General features: G+C 42.8%; 1 protein-coding gene across 5 annotated transcripts in view; it reads left to right on the forward strand.

Moving 5' to 3' along the window:
* Positions 1-15,681, forward strand: part of rnf220a (ring finger protein 220a) — a 111,553-nt gene that overhangs the window by 60,554 nt on the left and 35,318 nt on the right. Inside the window, exon 1 of one of the 5 annotated variants that reach the window (XM_079451575.1) lies at positions 10,159-10,419. The exons of the other annotated variants lie outside the window; for them this stretch is intronic. The gene's annotated coding sequence lies outside the window, so the exon portion shown is untranslated. Of the gene's footprint in view, positions 1-10,158; positions 10,420-15,681 lie in introns of those variants that run through there. 5 annotated transcript variants of the gene reach the window in all.

Here is a 15,681-nt window from a genome sequence, read left to right on the forward strand (position 1 = left end):
TGAAAATTGTCAAGGGGGAAAGAGGAACCAGATCAGTCCCCCCCGGGGTTCCTGGGGGGACACAAACAGCATGTCTAAGCCGGGCTTCTGAAAACAGAATGACAGGCAGAGGCACTAATACTAATGTGGTAAATACGTCAGGAAAGACTTGAGAAGGGGGGTGAGGCACGGCGGAGGTCATTGAATGATAGGAATGGGAGAATTTGACAAGAGGGTATCTGCCTGAATTAAATGAAATTGTATCGTTGATTTTTTATGGAGGGGGGGCGGTTGGTCATTTAAAATCTGTCAGTAATGTTTATCTACATGCCTGATGCACAGCACATTAACATTGTAAGGCTTTTACAGCAAGGTTGAGGGTTTGAGTCCTAGGGAACATATAAAATTCTGTAGTTTAAATGCACTGTAAGTTGCTTGCGAGGTGTCTGCCGAATGTAAATGTTGAAAGAACATTGCAAGGCTCTATAATCAATAATAGTTATCTGTAACTTGAAAAGAAATGACAATTACAGCAAGATAAGAGAATCTAAGAAAGTCTTATTAGTTTTTTTTAAATAGTCAATCTCTTTGATATGCCTTCGTAAAGCATTTTCTATAGAAAAATCTGTTAACGCAGAAAAGAAATCTCTCATCAAGCAACTTCATAAGGTCTTTAGGAATTAAGATATTTTAACTTTTCCATCTTTTGGCTTGTAAACTGACTGCATTGTACATATTCCTACTTTCGTCATTCATCTTTGTCATTTTTTTATCGTTGCTGTCAGTTTTATCATTTCCACCTGCCTCGTCCAATTCCTTTTCTCTTTTATTTCTATTTGCATGGTTGTTTCATCATGCTGTGATTATATGCCTTCACTACCGTTGTTCAAAATTACCCTTTTCTGACAACTGTAGTCTATGGTTTTAAAATGGGTGACCTCTGATCTCGGTCTGTTAAGTGATGTTTTTTGAGTAGGGCATTGCATCACAGAGGACATGAGATGTACATTTTTATGCACGTGGGGGTCCCAGCTTTATGGTCGTAAATTGTAGTAGGGCTGTCCTCCCACTGCAATCCCATAGTGCAGTGGGCCAACCAGAGGCAAGGTGGAGCTATGGACAGACAAGATGCAACAGGGTAGGAACCAGAACTCACTGTCACTGGTATGATGTTTTCAGCTCTGAAGGGTGGAAGGCCACCGTGTGTGTAATGTATGGGCTATAACACTTGTGCTTATAGCCTGACAGCTTTAATGGTGATGGCCATATTATAGAGAGTGTGCAGAGAGTAAAAGGCCTGCTTAATGGCAAGTGCCTGTGACGATGGCAGATAGCAAGGACAGTTTGTCTGAGTGTGTGTCTTATCCCTCCCTCTGTTCTTCTTTCAGTTTTGTCATGTGCTCAAACACACGTAGTCCAATAGACACAGTTGCTCATATATATGTATTACTGAGCTCATTGTTGTGCATTCTGGGATTCACTGAGCACACCCATGATGCCTCAATAGGCTCCCTCTGTAGTCAGCTCAGTACATTCTGAAGCAAAGTGTGTGTGTGTGTGTGTGTGTGTTTGAGGGAGAGAGAGAGCTTGTGGGCCATACGTTTGAGCTAATGAGGAGCAGCTGCAGTCTAATGAATCAGGATGGGTTTAATGACTTCTGCTTAAAGCCAACGCTTCACCTAAAGAAACTCCAGCAGCAGAAGCCGCAACGGAGCAGTTGAGATTGAGTGACTTGTTTCTGGTTGTCTCTGTCCCTCCCATCCGTGTGCCCCATCTGCTCGGCTTCACATGCTCACTGTTATTTAATCCTGGTTTTGGTGCGGATGCCCATTTCAAAGCAGCAGTGTGAAAACCAGCTCGGAGCGTGTCTGCGGCACCATGACCTTGGTTTCCTGTAAGGAGACCCCAAGGCTGTTCTCTCTCACCCTTCTGAGCAGGGCAGGGAGCCCAGACTAGAGCAGCACCTGGCTGGCCGTTAGTCTGAGGAAGGGGCCCTTTGGTAATGTGGTTTTAAGGGAGCTAACGGCATGAGCCCACCACAGGTACGCCCTTTTCCTCCTATTGCTTAACAGACATCTCCTCTAGTACTGATTATGTACTGCACTATAGTTTGATGGAGTTCCTCAGGGCTGTGTCCTCCACACTTCAAAGTTTCGTAAACTAATCTCTTTAAAATATTTAAAACATATTGAAATCATTTTTACGGATCAAGTCTGGTTTTTCTCACCATCATGGGGCACTCTAGCAGGAACCCACCCTGGCCTTTAAGGCGCCCGTCAATCTGACTAACACTGCCCTTCAGTCTTGGCCTTTCATATATACTTGCGTTAGGAGTGACAGTTGCTGGCGAGCCTGAGCCTCCACTGTTTTCGAACAGTCTAATATTTCCCTGGCCTTTTCTCCCATTATCCCTGACCTTCAGTGGCGCTATGCACCAGTTGTTGACGCAGATGTCACAAAGCATTGTGGAGAAATGTCACCAGCAAAATGTCCCGTAGATGGATGAAACTGGAGACGTGCCGTGCAGCTTCCACATAAACTCGCAGGAAGAATAAGCAAAATAAGACGTTTCATAGATACAGATTGTGAGGAACTCCAGATAGAGACGAACTTTAGGCGGTGGCTTTGTAGTTTTTTATCATCCTCCAAATGGCATTTCTGTGGGCAGAACTGTGATTCACACTAAACGGACAATTGCCGCAATTCTTAAAGAGTAAATATTACAATGTCCTTAAAATCACATTTCATGCAGTTTGCAATGTTGCTGAGTGTGAATGTAAGCAGTCCGCCAAGTTCTAAAGCCGAAAGTGAACGAATAATAAAGTTATTGATTTGGCAAAAAAGAAGTCGACTCTGAATCAAGAGAACAAGACGTCTGTCGTTCTAATTTCATTTCCAGGTTGGATTTGCTTCACTCCGTGTAATGCTCACCGTGTAATGCCCACCTACGTCCCATTTGCGACACTCAAGGTAGACCATTCACAGCAGACTAGACCATCTGATCAATCAGAGTAGTCTGACAGAAACTAGGGGATTAGACAGATGAATCGCTGAACGGATCATTTGAGAGTCGGTCAAGAAGTAAGGTGATAATAATTGCCTTTTATTAGAAAGTGTTTTTACACCATGTATGTACGTAAACCTGTTGTGGGAATCCTCAAAGTTGGACCTTAAAAATCACAAAATATTTACTCTTTAAGTGCCTCAGGGTTGCCCCATTAAACCCTGCAGTGTGGGCAGCTGGTGCAGGTAATATGCAGTGATTGAGGGCGTAAGAGGGTTAGGCCAAAGAGTCTGACACTGTCAACAATCCGCGCACTTGAGTCTGGAGGAGAGTACATTCATCTCTCTTTGTAAATAAGAGTGTTGTGGGATTTCTGTTTCACACGGATCAGGTCACACACTCTCTGAGTGTCACATTTTACACTGGTGGAAAAAATTCCACTGTCTGTTTCAGATCTAACACTTTGGTTAGAGGTCAGAGATCAAAAATGATTTTGCCTGTTTGCTTATATACAAGCAGTGAATAGTGAATATGCACATATCTAACCAAACACAAATGTAGGATCAACTATTAAACAAATAATAAATAATTACAATTTTGAATCAAAGTCTACAGGACTACATAGCACTGCATACATGTTAACCACAGCAAATTGTCTGTCTTGTAAATAGCGTGAAGGGATTAAACAGCATTGCTCTTGACTCCTTAGCATTTATTTTCAAGAGAATTGTCTGCTAGTCTGGAGATGTCATAGTCCCTGTTCCTGATAAGCGGCATGTGATTGATTTTTTTGATTCTCTTCTGATGTCTGGTGTCCTCCGCACCGCTTCTCCTTTTAATCTAAGATTCTTTTGTTTGCAGCGTTGAGATTGGAACACACCTTGTATTATTTGCCAGTTTAATGCGACATGCTACGCCTGCTTTTTTGTGTTCCATCAGTGTGTTCAGATGCATATGAATGTCTTAGAAGTATTACCTGGATTATGGCAAAGCCTATTATGATTTAATGAAATTAGCCCTTCAGAAAATCTCCAGAGCTAGCACCACACTTCTCCCTCTCTGTCTGGCTTTGATCTCTAGGTGTTTATTTGTTATATTCTCGGGTGCCAATTCAATAATTATGCAGACAAACAGGCGAAAATAAGCAGTGCTGCAGAATTGGACCGTGAGGATTAGACATTTTTTTTTATGTGGCCTTTCAGTCTTTGCATACATACGAACATCTAAACAAATACACTTACATGATTTTCTGTACTGTTGGTTGCTCGACTGCTGTTTCCAATAGAATCATGAAATCCCTCTCTACACTCCCATTGGATCACCTCCCGATTCATTTATTGCATTAGGTCGCTAAAAATCGCCTACTCGCATTGAAAATCACTTTATTGCTGCAAATCTCTAAACGTGCGAACGCTCCTTAAAGGCACACACACACACACACACCATTGATTTATACGGGTGCCCCAGCTCACATACATACCTGTGTGTAGCAGACATTCAGGGAGGGAGGGCGACCTAAACACTCTTATCGGGTGACAGGAGTTCGAGGGAAGACCAACCCTCGTTTCTGTGCTAATCTTGTTTGTCATTGCTAAATAAGCTGGCTCCGCTAGGTGTGTAAGCGCCTAATGAATTTACAACCTGATATCAGGAGGCCTAAGACTGGCAGGGGTCATAAAACAGGAAGGGGAAAAAGCAGTAATTAACATTTATTAGCTGGCTTGTCATCTGTGCTGGTTGGTAGGGGAGTATGGATAATATTGCGGTGATCAATTAATTTTTAATCATCTCAGGAGAGATTATGGAGACTCCATATGAACTCCAGACTGGCTGGAGTCTGTCAATAAACAGGGCATGGGTCATTCTGCAATGCGTCAAGTGCACATGCGTGTGCGTGTAAACCTGACTACATACTTATCGACAAACACCTCTTGGCAAACACACCCTCCCTCCTGGAGAGGAATTGTAAAGTAAAACACAATTGCTGCGTCCCAATTCGCATACTATCCGTCCTAAACAGTATTCGAGAATTGAATTAGTATGTTCCAAATCACAGCGTGCTGAAATGAGTATTCTCAAAGTACCCGGACGGTCTACTGTTTCCGATCAAAATTTAAAGCGTGAATCCACGGACACTTAACGGCTGATTTTATCCACAACTCACAGCGAGAGGGCGGAGTTTAGTGACGCTGCATTAATAAAATTAAATAAAAGATGCTTCACTGAATTAATAAATGTAAGAATGCAGATAACATTACAGACGAAATAATGAATAAACAAATGCTTAAATGTAAGGAAGAGCTGAATTTGGTTTGTGACGGTATCACCGTGTCGTCTAGGCAACAAGGTTCCGTGTTAGTATGTCCCAGTGCGTGCATACAGTTTTGCTACACACTAAAATGTATATACTTTTACATGACAAAAACAGTACATACTTCAAGGGCATAGTGTAAGTAGGCGAATTGGGGCGCAACAATTCACACATCGTTTTAATGGTTTCTAGTCACATTTTAATCACTTTCTCCTTTCAAACATTGTGAAGCCCCCCCCCCTTGAAACACCCTAAAACCAGCAAGACACTTACACAAACATGCTTTTTCAATTGTGACAACACCCTCTCTGAGTTTTACAGAGCCGCTGTCAGGCCCGTGTGCTGTACTTTGATAGCAGGAAATGACTGTTGTTGAACATGGAGGCAGCTTTGGACCTTTCCCCCGCATTTAGTCTCCTGTGGCGTGTGAAGAAAGAGGCTAATGGGTAATAGATACCTGACTAATGCCCTACCGAAGAAATAGACATATAGGGGCAAAACGAAGGGGAGAGAAAACTTGCTCCTGAGTTATGGAGGTACACCCGGGGGGTTAATTTATCGCGGACACGTCTCCATGCCAAGCGGTAGCTGATAGTTAAAAGTTAATACATTTATTGCCAGTGAAGTGCTCATCCATCAGGAGCGGTTTGCTTCTGCGGCTTGGTGATGGCACGCTGTGGGCAGGACTGGATTTCCGCTGATAAATGGAGATAGAAGGAAAATGTTTCGCCGTATTTGTTTTGGGGGCGTGACAGCCTGAGTACCTATTTTAGATGATAGCGACGTATGGGCTCTGTTAAGGAAGTATTAGATAGTTGTATCATTCATGATCATTTATGATTGGTACAGTATTTAAATAGGCTTAAATATGACCATTAACGTACATGTATCTGCTGTCATTATAGTGAACTAGTGATCTAGTGAGTCATTACCTTTATATTTTTTACTTTATTTAAAATATGTTTTTTGTGGGATGTTTGTTATACAATGTTATGCAGTTATTCTGTCACAAAAATATTTTAAATCATTACCTCAGAGCTTTTCTGACACTTTTGTTGCCATTTTTTCCCTTCAACCCCCATCAATTTTCGACCTGGGTCTTTAGCATTCTTAAGTCTCTCTGTCTGTCTTAGTGCTGTAAAGTATCTGATTCGTCTGGAGGTTTGTAGTGTTAATAGCTCAAGGTCAGGGCCATAAACTGGAAGAGAGAGAGAGAAGGGCGAGAGACAGAGGAAGAGGCTGGTTGGGAAGGGTCTTAATGCAAGCGCCCATTCACAGGGTTTAACCCAAGATTCAGCTGTCAACAGCCTGCCACTGGTAAAGCTCGGCTATCAGCGTTTAGTCAAGTTTCTAACTTTAAGTGTTCATTCAGTCCTTGAGTGTTTTCTTTGAAAAATTTATCTCTCGCCTCCTGAGATCACTCGAGTGTTGACACGGACATGAAGATGGAGTCAGAATCTAAATGACACTGTATCCAGATGTCTTTAATTTTCAAGCAAGGGTCGTTTTCTCTCACCGCTGGCGCTCCCTACAGGTGAGTGGCTCTAACTGCATCCACAGACCGTCTGTGGTCATTTACGCCCACTGTAAGGGATCATAGTGGGCTGGTGTGTGAGTGTGAAGGGGGTCGATCGCCAAGCTTTGGACCAGCCACCACCCTTCACCGTTCCGCAGCTGTGGATCGAGCCGTGCCACCTTCCACGGCACAATGGGCCTTTTGACCGAAGAGGGGAGATTGACACAAAGAGCTCTGCTTGCTGTACACTCCGGCACAATGCTATTGTTATTATACAGCAGTGAAAGAAAAGACTTACTCCAGTATTTGTCATTCTCGAGTGTGAGATGATTGCATAAAAACAAGCTTTATGAAGACTTGGGGAATGCAGAATGTGTTTATGACCGATGGGAATGAGAGCGGCTCAGTGAGATGCAGTAAATGTTTCTTTGTTAAAACATTCTGTGTGTGAAAAGCAATGAGTGTAGGAATTCACACCTTCATTTACGTAATTTTCTGCGTTCCCCGTGTGCTTATATATAAAAATTTTCGACAAATTTGATAATGCCCCCAAAAAACCTGCCTGTATTGTGTATACAGTATGAATGTATATATGTTTGTGTACATGTGTGTGTGTGATAAACGTATCGTTATGTGGTTGGGAGTGCTGTGTAATTCAGACTCATTGAACCTCCTCTTCTCGCTCGTGCCTCACCGGCCCCGGTAGACCTGTTGATGGGGCCCTCTGTCAGCGCGCCACAGGAGTGATAAATGTCCCTTATCGGCATTGTCATTGTAATAGCCCCACAACAGGGCCCGAGATGGGCGACTGGGCCAGAGTTATCGCCCCGCTCCTGCAGGGAAAGAATACACATCAAGCTGCCAATCACCCGGCCCGAAAATTGCTCTGAGATTTGAGTCCCCAGACAGCCAGCAGACTGCTAAAGCTCCCTCCTTCCTTCGCTGTGCTATTACGCTGCTCCATTGCTTTATTTCACCCCGTTTTTAATGCTTAAACTCTTAAACACCACCATCACCTGTCAGTCCCCCACAAGGGTGTTTTTCCCCCTTCATCTTGTTCACTTGCTCATCCGAGATGGAACAAGGGCGGTGCAAATGATCTTACGCAGGGTTCAAAATTAAGACTCAGGAAAGCACGATGACATGACTTTAGAAGTTTAGAAAATAATTTGCATCAGATGTTTTTACAACGTAACAGATACAGTTAAAAAACTGTAATTGTACGGAACTAATTTTTGAAATACGGTAAAAAAATATTATTAGCGAAAAAGACTTTTTTGAGTTTTTAAAGGTTGAACCTCGGACAAATATTGTCCTATCCTAACAAGGCACACATAAATGAAAATCAAAATGTATTCAGATTTCGTGATTTCGAAAAATGTACCCATAAGTTTTGTTGTCCAGGGTCACATATGTATTACAAAATTACGATATATTTTAACAAAAATTATTGCGAAATACAGTTTCATGGTAGGTAAGAAATATTTACAGCCAATACATTTCCTCGGTTGGTAGGTAACAAAAAGTCAATTTCATGCTGGTGTGGCTCACCAGAGTTTTGGAGAGAAGAATTGGAGATAGTGTGTGTTTTTGTGTGTGTGTGAGGAAGAACGTGAGATGAAGGAAAAGTAGATGATAGAGGAGTGAAGAGGTTAGTGTGATCGGCTGCAGAATCATTCCAGTCTCTTAATTTTCTATTGATCTGTGTGCTCCTGCTCCGAGGATGGAGGATGAAGCCAGCTGGGTATCAAGCCTCCCTCCTCACCTGTTCGCTCTCTGGGGAGAGGTTGAGGCTGTTCCTTCTCTCGGCCTCTCTCGGTTTCGGCCTCCTCCTGTGCCTCATGGGTAGGCAGGCTCTGAGTGACTAATGTCCATAAGGTTAGGGGTTAAACAGCCACACACGCACTCAAACCCGCAAAACAGCCGAGGGCTAACATCCCCCTCTGCTGTTAGAACTCATAACACACTCTTTATGAAAGCAGATGGAGAAGTTGGTGGTGTTAGACCCTGGAGACAACCATGGATACGATCATCACGGTGTCCATCGGTGGCTGGCTAATGTTGGCGATGCAATCGGCCATGTCTGATTGAACAGTTCTTGGTGGGCCTGCAGGAGGCCCTTGAGGGTCCTGTGGTCTTTTTATATGGCGAAGCCCGAGGTTTCCCTGCTTTAAAACCTACTCCACCTGATAAACATCTCCCAGATCAGCCCTCATTCCCAATATGGCCTTTTATTAAACACGTCTGCCAGCACTGCCTTCTTAGAGGAGAATGAGAGCGCTTGTAAAAGAAAGTGTGAGGGAAATATGCCAGCTAAAGATACAGATACAGCAGATACAGATATGGCAGCATAGTGGAAGGATAAGTCGAGTGTCTCCGCTTGGTGACAAGTCCTGATAACAGGCTGAGAAGTGTAATGGGCTGCAGGTGAGCTGTCAATCCATCATACTAACATCCTGCAGGGAAGAACACTGACACCAGATCTGTTCCTGTTCTCATTCTGCCGGTGTTGCGGCAGAAGTCCTTGTTTGCATAATTTAAAACCGGCATCAGAAGCTTTATCAGAAGCATTTTGTCCATTGAAAGTGCAGGGGAACATGGCACACGTACCATAATACCATAAATCATCTTTTTTAAAGGGATGGTTTCAACACAAATGAAAATGATTTAATCATTTACTCACCCTCATGTCATTTTAAACCTGTATGACTGTATTCTGTAGAACACAATTTTATGGACACAAAACCGCTGAGACATTTCTCTAAATATCTTCTTTTGTGCTCCACAGAAGAAAGAGTCATATACAGGTTTTAAATGACATGGGGGTGAATAAATGATGACAGAATTTAGTGCACATGGCAAGACCTGGTCGCTCCTTAAAAACAACAGGTGCATAGTTTCGAAAAGTTGGGAAATACATCAGAAGTGAGGGAGAGACACCATGACTGACAGCAGCTTTACAGATGTGACAGGATAGAGTGATAGAGACCTGGAGGAGTCGGACAGTGTGCAGTCGTGCTGCTGTGTCGAGGATAAATCACAGCCCATTTGTACCAGGAGACATCTAACTAGCAGCGCTTCTATTAGCCTTCTGCTCCGCTGCTGTGACCCCTGCGCCGTATATCTGAGCTGTACCGCCTCTGACAGATGAGTACACAAACGAAAAAGAAATGCAAGCTGGGATAGATGGGCCTGTGCACGTTTGTGTGAGGGTAAAATAAGGTTTAACAGCTCAAACTAACTGAAATAAACATAGGCCGTTTCTCAGTATGCGTTCGTCACCGGTCTCGTGTCCTCATTCTACGTCATCAATATCCGTCAAAGTCCGGTTTTAATACTGAAGAACACAAGAACAGAGAACGCAGGAAAGTACCCGGATGTGTACCCGGAATCCGCTTGAATGATGTGTGGCATGTCCATCCAAGTTCGTTCTCCTGAGACTGCCTCGCAAGACCTGTCTCCACAAGAACAAGTTTGTTCTTTGCGTTCTTGGAATTACGGCCATTACGAGCAAATATGTAAATGAACAAGAAGGAATTGAGTTAAAGTGCTGGAAATGACACATTGTTAAAGGAAAATGTTGGAGTCTGTGAAACGGCATCAGAGATGGTAAGTAACGAAGTACAAATACTTCGTTACTGTACTTAAGTAGATTTTTTTGGTATCTGTACTTTACTTCGCTACTTATTTTTCCGACAACTTTTTACTTTCACTTCTTACACTTTTAACCAAATATCTGTACTTTCTACTTCTTACATTTTCAAACCAGACTTGTTACTTTAATCTGTATTATTTTTTGTCATGCGCGCTGTTTTTAAACAAGAAGCCTGTTGGTTTATCGGTTTTTAGGTGAGTCATTCCCAGACATCCCAAGTCTCCCGGAAGTTCCGGGAGTCTCCCGCATATTGATAGCGGCTCCCTGATGCCCGCAAATGAGTTAAAATATCCCGCAATCTAGAGCGAGTGATCAAGAGCGCGCATGCGAGACAGAGACTGTGCTTCAACACATGTAGCGCGCGCACAGCAGAGAGGGAGCGCGAGACCTTGCGTGTGTGTGTTTGTGCTAGTCTGCGTGTGTGTCTCGTGAAGCGCAGATAATACAGAGAGCATCCTGATTGGCCCGTTTCGGTAAATCAACCAATCAATTGTCAGTGTGGGCGGGATTTTATCTCTTCTCCCTAGTCCCGAACTGAATACTCTGTTCAGTGTATATCTGGGTTTAATGATTGTAAAGACATGTTGAGGTGAGTTCATCAAGTTTTATTTGATTTCATGCGCATATTATTCAGGTCGGATAACAACTAGCTACGTGAAAACACCTTAGACATATTTAAAATGGCAATGGAATGTAAATAAATGCAGTTTACATGAGAGAGAGAGAAAGAGAGAGAGAGAGAGAGAGAGAGAGAGAGGGAGAGGGGGGGAGAAGAGATTTTATTTGTCATTGTGCAGTAGTACCATACAACTAAATTTGCTTGTGCATCCTCTAAAACAATACTCACTTTCATATACACACTCACACAATAAATAAAGTATAAAAATATAAAACAATAACAGGGCATCCAACATTTGGCTACTCTGAAGTCCCATTGCATAAAAGCCCTTATCTATAAAGTGCAACTGTGCTGACTGGGTGGTAGGGGTGTATGATTGTTCAGTTCTATGATGGCTCTTGGGATAAAAGTATAAATAGAATAAGCAGCTTATATAAATAGTAAAATTAATCTACATATAAAATGAAAGCTTGCAAGAAAAGTAAAAGGCATATGATGTAGGAAATAGGCCTAGGCCTACTACATTTGCAGTGTGTGTAAATAGTTATTTTATTCATTCATTGTTGTTATATTCAACTGTATTTCGCTACACAAGTAAAGTGCAGTTCTGTGGTGAATTGTCATATCCTTGTCCTTCATTTTTTTATGGGGGGGGGGGTCTTCGGGACACCTCCCTGAAATGACTTTTTGCAGGTTGGGATGTCTGCATTCCTAATCACCCATGGCCATATATTCGGGAGATGTTTGAAATTGTCGGTGTTAAAAATATTTCCGTAATTATAGTCTATTTTCTATGTTTGCTAAGTCTGTAATGTTATCATGAATTCATATTTTGCTAGCGTGTTAGTTAGATGTTGTTCATTGTTCACACTTCGCATCTTTTTTGACCAGAAAAAGAACACACACATACACTCACCGGCAAACACACACAATAACTTAATGTAGTGTTGCTTGCCTGTTATTTGTTTTTAAGTTTTTCCCTCCAATTTTTTCAGTTTTGTTAAAGGGATGTTGCTAGTGCTGTTCGTGCTGTTGGCACACACTTTAATATTCAGTCTTTAGCACAAATTGTTTAAGCCAGCGAATAGGATTATCTAGAAAGTTGCCAATTTGAGCAGTAATGATTTATAATATTTTCACTAGGCCTATTAATCTGTAATCTGGTAAACTAGGTGAGGTGTGAATTATAATGATACTTTCACTCTTGTTTGCATTTCAGTATAATTAACAATGTAACTCACTTTTGTCTGCCTGTGTTCTCTATAGCAGTTGTTCATGGATACAGGCTAAAGCAGGTAGTAGTAATGGCTACTTTTTACTTAAGTATATTTTAGAGCTCATACTTTTTTACTTTTACTTGAGTAAAAAATTAAGTCAGTACTTCAACTTTTACCAGAGTATTTTTAAACATGAGTATCTGTACTTCTACTTAAGTAAGGGATGTGTGTACTTTTGCCATCTCTGAACGGCATGATACATTTATTTCTTCTGATCTCTTCCCTGAAGCACAGACAGGTGCTGTTTTAACTGCCCTGAGAGAGAGGGGGAGAAAGAGAGAGGATAAGCCTCTAAATGGTTTGTGGAATGGAGGTGTTAGCTCGTGTCAGCTCCTTGCTGTTGCTGACAAATGAGCCGGGGCTAGGAACAGGAAATCCCTGGCCCTAACGCCCAGAAGGGTGTGTGTGCGTTGTGTGTATGTGTGTGGCAGAGGGAGAGATAAATAGAGATGGCTGTGTTTCTGTGCTGCACAGTTAGGCTCACAGCTTCCGCTTTGGGCACGAGGTGCAGACATGCAGACACAGGAGAGACTCTGATGACAAATCAATCCGTGTCTCACTTTCCCCTTCCCTCACATCTACGTGTACACCAGAACTGAAGCCAGTGCAGGAGGAGATATCTGCATGAACCCTGCACGTGGCACCGAGGGTAAAATACAGACAACAGAGACAGAACTACCTTTGGGGCTGCTATCAGGTACATGAGAAAAGTGACTTTTCAAGCAGAAAATCAATTTAGCGTCAATCGGTACACCGAGCTGTTGCAAGCAAGATGACTGCATGTTCACCGGGTTCCATATTTAAATCACAAGGCCAGTTTCAGCACCACAACTACACGTCAGTGCCTGGCTCCATCGATCTGATCTACAGCAGAGGAGGCCAGCGGGTTAACATGTGTATAAAGGAATACGTCTCGGGCTCTCTGGGTCGGAGGAGGGTAAAAAGGTTAACCGTCACCCGCGTTCACAGAATCTCCCCAGGAGCGTATGTGCCGCATGTAGAGAGTGAGCTCAGCGGACAGGCCGTTTGGCGTATGTGAAGGCACTAGATATGATTGACGGTGACGGCCGGCAGCACTTTCTCTTGTAACTTTCAAATCATTAAGCCTTTAGTGTATCAGGCGGCTCTTTTACAACTTTGCCCGGGAAGCGTTTTTCATCTTGGCTGGTCCAAATTGCTGAAGCAGGATGTATTCAGATTATTAAACGGGGGTCACGCAGAGAATCAGAGGCTAACCGGGGCCGCAGGAAGCAGAAAGGTAACAATGTATGGTTACTGTTATACACAATACAGTGGCAGATTTACACTAAAAGCAATTCACAGCTATATAGTGGTGCGTAGGTGATATTTGGTTATAGAATCAGAAACATTAACACATATTTATGAGTTATACTTGATTGCTTGGTTTTACATATTTTGGTTAAATCGTATATGTCTATGAAAGATTCTGATTGGTTCTGACTGTTGTCATTGCAGACATGACACAGAAAGCACACCACATTGCACTTTGCCGGAATACGTGTCAGCCTGACACGCTAATGAGCTATTATCTATATTCATCCATAATATGAGGTTATACATGAATGTAAGAGAACTGACGTGGAGTGGACAGGCGCATTGTGTGAATTTGAGCCGTGTGTGTTTATGCATGTTTCTAGGACAGTGAGATGGTAAGCGATGACAGGCGGGGGTGTTAACACAGACAGAAGTGGGGGGCGGGTCGGGTATGACAGTTCCTGAGATGCGCTATTCAGATGGACCTGCAGCCCAGCCGTCTAAATTCAATTAACTCCGCTGGCTGCTGTTCTGTCACCATTAGTGGTAATTAGTTAAAACATCAGAGTATAAACAGTAAATTGGCTCTGGTAATTAATTCCCCCTCAATAACATATGAGAGCGAGGAGGGAGAGAGAGACGCACACCAACGGCAGCGTGCTGATGAAATGAAACCTGTAGAGGTTATTGGTGGCTTTGTGCTATCAATTATGGTTAGGCATTATTTAGGAAACGCCGCTTGTGTGTATGCGTACGAGCGCACTAATGGACAGGCATAAAGTAGGCACCACATGGCATCAGTTACAAGCCTGAGCACTCAACCCACTATATCTGCCATCTGGCCAGGCCTTTGTCTTTTAGATATAATAATGGGGTACTTTTGTTCTTTTTATTTGGTAAAAGCATATCTAAAACAACTTTTGAACTCTTTCTTTGGTTCAAACTAAACTAAATACTGTTATTGAGTAAGTTGATACAAATCTATTTAATTTACCACAGTAAGCTTATATAAATTGTTTAAAATTTGAGATTTTGCCAGAAGTGTTTTCATTTTGCCATAGCTATTTTAAGAGGTGGCTAGTTTATATGAATTTGTATGATGTGAAAAAACAATACTCAAGCCCCGCCCCTAACCCCACCCCTAAACATAACGTCACTTTATCGTAATAAATCGTACGAATTAGCAACCCCGTACAATATGATACGAATTTCCGTGAGATTGTGTCGGCATAGCACGTAAAGATATGTACGTTAAGTAACCTGCAATTTGATGTTTCAAATACAGATGCCGATAGAAAGGTAGTTTGCCTCCTTTGTAGTTTTTGCAATGTTTTTATATTTTCATTGGGCATATTACAGCACATATTCATTGCTTTACATCACACACTTTAAATGCACACTTGTGTATTTTTTTGCGCATTAGCATTCTTGCCTACTCAGGACTGGATGTGCTGAGCTCACACAAACATAAGCCGCCCACGCACTACAGAACTACTCTTTAGGGATATCCGGAGTGACCTCCGACCTCTTGGTCAGACCATTTTAGTCAGTATCCCAGTTCGCCCCCAATTCAGCCATGGGGGACGAGTAGCACTGTAGGTGTGTGTTAGCTCCCTCGCCACACATGTTATTGGACACTGGCCGTTGATGAATGGCCCTCAGTGAAAAGCCGTTGCCCACACGTCCAAAGCCCAGCAGGGATGTCTTCCTCAGGGACGCAACCCTGATCCATCTGCCCACTCAGCAAACACAGTCCACCTGTTCTGACCAACATTTCATAGAGCTGTGCAAATCCATCCATATTTAAGTAGAGATGCGCCCTTGAATGCCTCACAAAGCCACAGTCGTAATGGTTCTTACCCCTAGGGAGGAGCAGGGGATGTTGGGACTGAGGTTTCTAGGCTTGTTTAAGGGCTGCGGAGAGATAGAAAGTGAGCGAGTAAGAGCGAGAGAGAGAGATAGGCAGCCAAGCTGGCAGATCTAACCCTGCAGTGTCACCCTCATTTCCTGGGTCAGCGCCTGGGTAATGGTCTATTAATTTGCTC

The sequence above is a fragment of the Barbatula barbatula genome (assembly GCF_947034865.1).
Source record: "Barbatula barbatula genome assembly, chromosome: 3".
Classification (NCBI taxonomy): Eukaryota; Metazoa; Chordata; class Actinopteri; order Cypriniformes; family Nemacheilidae; genus Barbatula; species Barbatula barbatula.